Raw genomic sequence first — 7,851 nt, 5'->3', positions numbered from 1 at the left:
ATGGCTTCCCAGGGGAGTTCTACCAGACGTTTAAAGCAGAGATAATACCTATCCTTCTCAAGCTATTCCAAGAAATAGAAAGGGATGGAAAACTGCCAGACTCATTCTATGAAGCCAGTATTACTTTGATTCCTAAACCAGACAGAGACCCAGTAAAAAAAGAGAACTACAGGCCAATATCCCTGATGAATATGGATGCAAAAATTCTCAATAAGATACTAGCAAATCGAATTCAACAGCATATAAAAAGAATTATTCACCATGATCAAGTGGGATTCATTCCTGGGATGCAGGGCTGGTTCAACATTCGCAAATCAATCAACGTGATACATCACATTAACAAAAAAAAAGAGAAGAACCATATGATCCTGTCAATCGATGCAGAAAAGGCCTTCGACAAAATCCAGCACTCTTTCTTAATAAAAACCCTTGAGAAAGTTGGGATAGAAGGAATATACTTAAAGATCATAAAAGCCATTTATGAAAAGCCCACAGCTAACATCATCCTCAATGGGGAAAAACTGAGAGCATTTTCCCTGAGATCAGGAACACGACAAGGATGCCCACTCTCACCGCTGCTGTTTAACATAGTGCTGGAAGTTCTAGCATCAGCAATCAGACAACAAAAGGAAATCAAAGGCATCAAAATTGGCAAAGATGAAGTCAAGCTTTCGCTTTTTGCAGATGACATGATATTATACATGGAAAATCCGATAGACTCCACCAAAAGTCTGCTAGAACTGATACAGGAATTCAGCAAAGTTGCAGGATACAAAATCAATGTACAGAAATCAGTTGCATTCTTATACACTAACAATGAAGCAACAGAAAGACAAATAAAGAAACTGATCCCATTCACAATTGCACCAAGAAACATAAAATACCTAGGAATAAATCTAACCAAAGATGTAAAGGATCTGTATGCTGAAAACTATAGAAAGCTTCTGAAGGAAATTGAAGAAGATTTAAAGAAATGGAAAGACATTCCCTGCTCATGGATTGGAAAAATAAATATTGTCAAAATGTCAATACTACCCAAAGCTATCTACACATTCAATGCAATCCCAAACAAAATTGCACCAGCATTCTTCTTGAAACTAGAACAAGCAATCCTAAAATTCATATGGAACCACAAAAGGCCCCGAATAGCCAAAGGAATTTTGAAGAAGAAGACCAAAGCAGGAGGCATCACAATCCCAGACTTCAGCCTCTACTACAAAGCTGTCATCATCAAGACAGCATGGTATTGGCACCAAAACAGACACATAGACCAATGGAATAGAATAGAAACCCCAGAACTAGACCCACAAACGTATGGCCAACTCATCTTTGACAAAGCAGGAAAGAACATCCAATGGAAAAAAGACAGCCTCTTTAACAAATGGTGCTGGGAGAACTGGACAGCAACATGCAGAAGGTTGAAACTAGACCACTTTCTCACACCATTCACAAAAATAAACTCAAAATGGATAAAGGACCTAAATGTGAGACAGGACACCATCAAAACCTTAGAGGAGAAAGCAGGAAAAGACCTCTCTGACCTCAGCCGTAGCAATCTCTTACTCGACACATCCCCAAAGGCAAGGGAATTAAAAGCAAAAGTGAATTACTGGGACCTTATGAAGATAAAAAGCTTCTGCACAGCCAAGGAAACAACCAACAAAACTAAAAGGCAACCAACGGAATGGGAAAAGATATTCGCAAATGACATATCGGACAAAGGGCTAGTATCCAAAATCTATAAAGAGCTCACCAAACTCCACACCCGAAAAACAAATAACCCAGTGAAGAAATGGGCAGAAAACATGAATAGACACTTCTCTAAAGAAGACATCCGGATGGCCAACAGGCACATGAAAAGATGTTCAGCGTCGCTCCTTATCAGGGAAATACAAATCAAAACCACACTCAGGTATCACCTCACGCCAGTCAGAGTGGCCAAAATGAACAAATCAGGAGACTATAGATGCTGGCGAGGATGTGGAGAAACGGGAACCCTCTTGCACTGTTGGTGGGAATGCAAATTGGTGCAGCCGCTCTGGAAAGCAGTGTGGAGGTTCCTCAGAAAATTAAAAATAGACCTACCCTATGACCCAGCAATAGCACTGCTAGGAATTTATCCAAGGGATACAGGAGCACTGATGCATAGGGCCACTTGTACCCCAATGTTCATAGCAGCACTCTCAACAATAGCCAAATTATGGAAAGAGCCTAAATGTCCATCAACTGATGAATGGATAAAGAAATTGTGGTTTATATACACAATGGAATATTACGTGGCAATGAGAAAAAATGAAATATGGCCTTTTGTAGCAACGTGGATGGAACTGGAGAGTGTGATGCTAAGTGAAATAAGCCATACAGAGAAAGACAGATACCATATGGTTTCACTCTTATGTGGATCCTGAGAAACTTAACAGGAACCCATGGGGGAGGGGAAGGAAAAAAAAAAAAAAAAGAGGTTAGAATGGGAGAGAGCCAAAGCATAAGAGACTGTTAAAAACTGAGAACAAACTGAGGGTTGATGGGGGGTGGGAGGGAGGAGAGGGTGGGTGATGGGTATTGAGGAGGGCACCTTTTGGGATGAGCACTGGGTGTTGTATGGAAACCAATTAATCAATAAATTTCATAAAAAAAAAAAAAGAAAAGTTTAACCTAGTGAGGGTCCATGTGGGAAGTCTTATAAACCTTACACTGAGCCAGACCTTGAAGCATTAGCAGGATTTAGAGAGACAGGGAGAAGAAGGAAGAAGAAGTTTTCAAGACCGTAGGAAAGCTGAGTCAAGCCACTGTGGCAGGAACTCACCAGATACAGGTCTCTGTACTTTCATCTTTTCTGATTTCTAACTGCTTTGATGGTTCCCATGATACTACCTTCAGGCCCACAACTCAAAATCAAGGTAAGAGCAGTGAGGAAAATCCATTTTCAGGATTCAGAGAAGAGAATCAGAAATCCCACTTTGGGGAAAAGACAACAATTGTGTTACAGTGAACAAAGGCAAAACCTCTTGGTGCGAAGTTTGGGAAATGCTGAATGTCAAAGGCCAGCTCATGACATTTCATCAGAAAAGGACACATGAGGCACACATTCCGAAGAGCTGGTACAGAGTGTTGGACAGATCAAGAGCTAAAAACAAGCTCAGAACAGAAAACAAGGCATGCTTCCCCCACCCCTAAAATGTTAGCTGGATTTTTGGAACAAATCTTCATAATTTTATTTGAATAGCACATCAGGCCTTGAACTCCAATGCTTCATTTTGAATGATTAATTACCAAGTTGCTACATTGGTTTGAGGTCTTTTTATTGAGTTTCCATTAATAATTGTTTCACAAAATGCTTTGCCCCTGAACAAATGCATTAAGAACTAAAAAGCAAAGGACAAAAACACAACCCTGATTTTTGCAAAGCCGTTAAAGACTTCAGGAGGTAAGGACGAAGGAGGCTTACTGCAAAGATCCATAATCCTGGGCTGTGCAGCTGTATCAGTTAATGGTGACTGCTGTAACAGACGATCCTCAAAATCTCAGTGATTTGGTATAATAAAAGTTTATTGCTTGTTTTTGTCATAGTTTGATGTGGTCAGTGAGTTCTGCTCCACATAGCCATTCAGGGAACCAATTTTCTTCTGTGTTGAGGCACAGCCATCTTTAACATGTGGCCTTGAGGAAACCCTCATATCCACTCACCAGTCGACAAAGGCCAATGCAGAGAAAGATTGAGAAGGCACGTCACCTCTTCACTGCCTGCCAGGGCACATCCCTTCTGCTCAGTTTCCATTGGCAAGAGTATGTCACATGGCTCCCTCCAACTCTAAGGTGTCTGGGAAATGTGGTATAATTGTGAACCCAGGAAGAAAAAACCAGCTTAGTAACCATTTAGTGCTGTACTTTAGTACTCTCATAAGATTTTCAAGTTATTTGGCAAAAAGGAAGTCCAGTTGACACTGTTTGGCTGTCGTTCTAGCGGGTCACCAGCTTCTCCTGTTCATCTACTTTCTTGGTGTTCACATCTGGATTTGTTGGAGAGACAGGGGTGAGGAAGGGAAAGGAGAGGAATCACCTGAAGTGTGTCTTCCCCAGGCAGACATAGGATACTTTTCAGGTGATTCCTGCTTCTGTTTTATTCTATACCCTCACGCTCACCTAAGAAGTTTCCCATCCAATTGAACATGGACACAAGAATCTCTATAGTTTCAGCCTCCTTAATTATGTGGTGCTGAGGTACCACAAACAAATGTGCATTTCTGATACTGACAGCAACCTTGCCCACCATGATTGTACAGAACTAAGCTTCCTTGTCACAGATGCTGTCTTTGAGAATCAAGATGAAACTGCCAGTAATGATTATCTGTATGTCCAAGAAACAGGGTGAAGCAACCACCACCTTGCTACTTCCCTCTGCCCTGCACATGTGGCCAAAGCAGCTACCTGCCCTGCTGTGGAAACAGCCTCATGGATCACAACCACTATCTGCTCTCACACCTTGCCATGTTGTCTGGGCTAGAGAGACCAGGGTTGGTCCCCTTAGGTTAAATTTTTTTTTTTGACTTATAAATATTGATTTTATAGAAAGGACCAATTCAAAACTGGTCAGATGACACACACCAGAAGCTTCCAGAACCACAAGGATAAAAAACCAAAACCAAGACCAAAAACCAAAACCAAAACAAAACAAAAAAACCCTGAACGAAAATACCCCAGAGCAAACTGCCTGAAAAATCAAGGTCTCAGGTGTCCAAAGGATTCTAAAGAAACTCATGTGGCTGGGGCTGGAGAGATCCCAATGCTTGAACAAATACCCAGAATGGAAGGAAAAGCAATCCAGAAATTCAAACCCACAGTCCCTGCCCACCGGCCCCCACACTGTCAAGAGCTAGGCAAAGGGCTTCACAGCTTTTTTTGGGGGGTGGGGTGGGGCATAGAGAAGCAATGGAAATAGTTTAAATAATGGGAGATGGGGAATTTTTATATTTCAGCTTTATTTTCTCTTCTTTAGGGGAAGTGAAGAGACTGGTAGCTTTAGGTTAAGGAGAAAACAGGGATTTTTCTTTTTTTATTGTTTTAATGGGGAAAAGGTCTAGAAATGGTAGGTTGCCGTGAAAAGTGCCACATCTGATCTGTGATCTGATGGCCCCTAATTCCTAAAGAGGAGGTAAGCCCTGGTGTGGCAAGTCAGGAGAGATACTGACTTTGCATGCTACATCCTCTTGGGAGAACACAGCTCCAGAGACAAAGAACTGGCTGGCATGGGTTGTGTGTGTGTGGGGGGGGGGGGTGCAGCAGAAGGGGGCCAGAATGGGGGAACCTTTAAGTAGTACCAAAATTAGCTCCCGTCTGCTCCCTGCTGGTGGGTCCCTGGGGTGTAGAGTGGCAAGGAGGGTGTTGGGGCTGAATGGAGAAGAAATTGAAATGCTGATAAAAACCACCCTACTTGAGGGGTCCACAGGCCCTGTGTCTGAAGACTAGAAAACCAATAGGGGTTGGTCGATCAGAGTGCCTTCTCTATCCCCCTGAACCCCATCTCAGTTCCGGAAGGGGATCAATACCACCTGGAGGGTGACCCAGTCTTGGCCCTGGGCTCCCAGGGGCGGGGGGGGGGGGGGAGGGGTGGACACAGTGGGCTCCCCCCCCCCAACACCTTCCCCGGCTTCACCTCCCTTCCTCCCTGCCCGTTGCAGGGCAGCACCCAGTTGTTATTCTGCAGACCCAGGCGGCAGCCAGGCGTCTCGCGGTCCACTCGGCGGCAGCACATCCAGTAGGAACGTCCGTAAGGCAGGTCGTGGTGGTAGGGGCTTTGGGTGCTAGCTGCACAGCAACAGGTCACCCTTCTCGTATCTCTTGCGGCACTGCTTCCAAAGGTCATAGCGATACAGGGGGTCGCGGCTCCAGCGCGAGTCTGTGGCCCGCACACCGAACGCCTCAATGATGCCCTTGAGGTGGTGGCAGGTGCACTTGAGGGCCGCCAGGGCCCGCGTGGGCAGGAAGCTGAAGATCTTCACCAGCACCTGCTCGGGCAGCAGCAGCACGTACTGCGGCGGCTCCAGCAGCGCTGGATCTTGAAGCGGATCTCCAGGAAGTCGTGTGACACGTGCCGATACAGGCGGCACAGGAAGGTGTCCACTGTCCCCTCAGCGTCGTCCAGCGGTGGCGGGGGAGTCGGCTGGGGGCGTCTCGGGGGGCCCGTCCGGACGCCGGGACTGGAGGAAGAAGAGCTGGAGGAAGAAGAGTCAGGTGGGGGCGGCTCCTCGGGGCTGACCGTCAGGCACACCGTCTCCTCTTTCACATTCTTGGTGCCATCCTTGCCAAAGAAGATGCACTCGTCCACCACACCCGTCACTACCACGTCCACGTGGAAGCCTGACGCGCCGCAGTCCTGGGCAGGGGCTGGAGGGGGCGCCGGGGGAGTGTCCTCAGGCCTGGCAGGGACCATGGTCTCCCCCTCGCTGGTTTCATCCGCCCGAGCCAAGAAGGAACTCCACATTGCTGGGCAGGACATCCCGAGAGGGGCTGATGAGCTGGTACAGGTCACTGGTGATCTTGTCCTTGGCTCGGGCCCCGGGGCCTGGGCTGCCAGGGTAGGCACAACTGGCCAGCCACTGCTCCCATTGGGCAAGCTGTCATCGGGAGCCTGAGGCTCTCGGCCGTTGGGGATAGGAAAAGCGATGCGCACCTCCCCTGGGCCGGGCCCGGCTGCTCCTCTTTGCGGAGGCCTTTGGCTGGAGGGCTGTCCCGCTGGGCCTCAAAGTGGGCCACTGCCTCAGCTATGTGGCTGCAGTCCCCGCCACCAGACCTCCGTTTGGACCCCAGACCTTTGGCAGGCCCACCCTGCTCAACCGACGCGGAGACCATAGGTGCTGGCGTGCCTGGGCATGGGTAGTTCTGTAGGGCCAGGGCGGCCCGCTGTTCCACCAGGGCCACCATCTCGGCCACAGAGAGCAGGTCTACATCCTCACCAGCTGAGTCTGGGCCCCTTCAGTGGCAGGGGGCCCTCTAGGCCCCCTGGGTCCGGTGGAGCCTTAGTAGGCTGAAGACAGCGCCTCCTCCGCTTGGCCTTGGAGCTGTCACTGCCCCAGTGCTCCTTGACCTTCATGGAGCTAGCCCGGTTGTCCCCACCACACTGGTGGGCCACAAGAAAGGCCACCTTCTCCTTTGTATTCCCGGGCTTGGTAATGTACCACGTGTCCAGCAGGACTCGCCCCTCATCGCCAGCAGCTGCTGCGGAGAGGAGCGGGGCAGGCTGGGAGGCAGGGGCGTCAGTGGCCAAGGTGGGTGGGGTGTTCTCTGAGTGGGCAGGCCTGTGGTCTGGCTCAGCCCCGCTGGCCGGCTCTGGGCAGGCTGATGGCTTGAGGGCTGCGGCAGGTGGGAGTGGCTGGTTCTGGGAGTAGGTGCCAAAGGGCCAGGGGCACCAGAGCTGGAAGGACAGGAGGCCACTGCGGTCCATCCTGGTAGCAGACAAGCCGGGGTTCACCACATTTCAGGACCTGCTGGATGGTCAGGGGAGGCTCCACAGGCCACCATGTCTCCGCACTGCAGCTCTTCTTGGCTACCTGGGTTTCCCCCACTCCCCCTTAGGTTAATTTTAGGAACATTAGTTATTTGTTAATTTCTTTAAAATTTTTTAAATGCTTATTTATTTTTGAGAGAGAGAGAAAGAGAGAGAATGAGGGGAGATGGGCAGAGAGAGAGGGCGACATAGAATCTGAAGCAGGCTCCAGGCTCTGAGCTGTCACCACAGAGCCTGCTGCGGGGCTTGAACCCACAAACTGGGGGATCATCACCTGAGCTGGAGTCGGACAGTCAACAGACTGAGCCACCCAGGCGCCCCTATTTGTTAATTTCTTGAGTATTTAG

The 7,851-nt window shown here is 48.4% G+C and overlaps 1 pseudogene; it reads right to left on the bottom strand.

Annotated features, from left to right (window-relative positions):
• Positions 1-4,285: 4,285 nt before the first annotated feature.
• LOC122490421 lies at positions 4,286-7,441 on the bottom strand (annotated as a pseudogene).
• Positions 7,442-7,851: the final 410 nt, after the last annotated feature.

This window comes from Prionailurus bengalensis, chromosome B2 (genome assembly GCF_016509475.1).
Source record: "Prionailurus bengalensis isolate Pbe53 chromosome B2, Fcat_Pben_1.1_paternal_pri, whole genome shotgun sequence".
NCBI lineage: Eukaryota > Metazoa > Chordata > Mammalia > Carnivora > Felidae > Prionailurus > Prionailurus bengalensis.
This window is presented reverse-complemented; position numbering and strand designations above follow the sequence as displayed.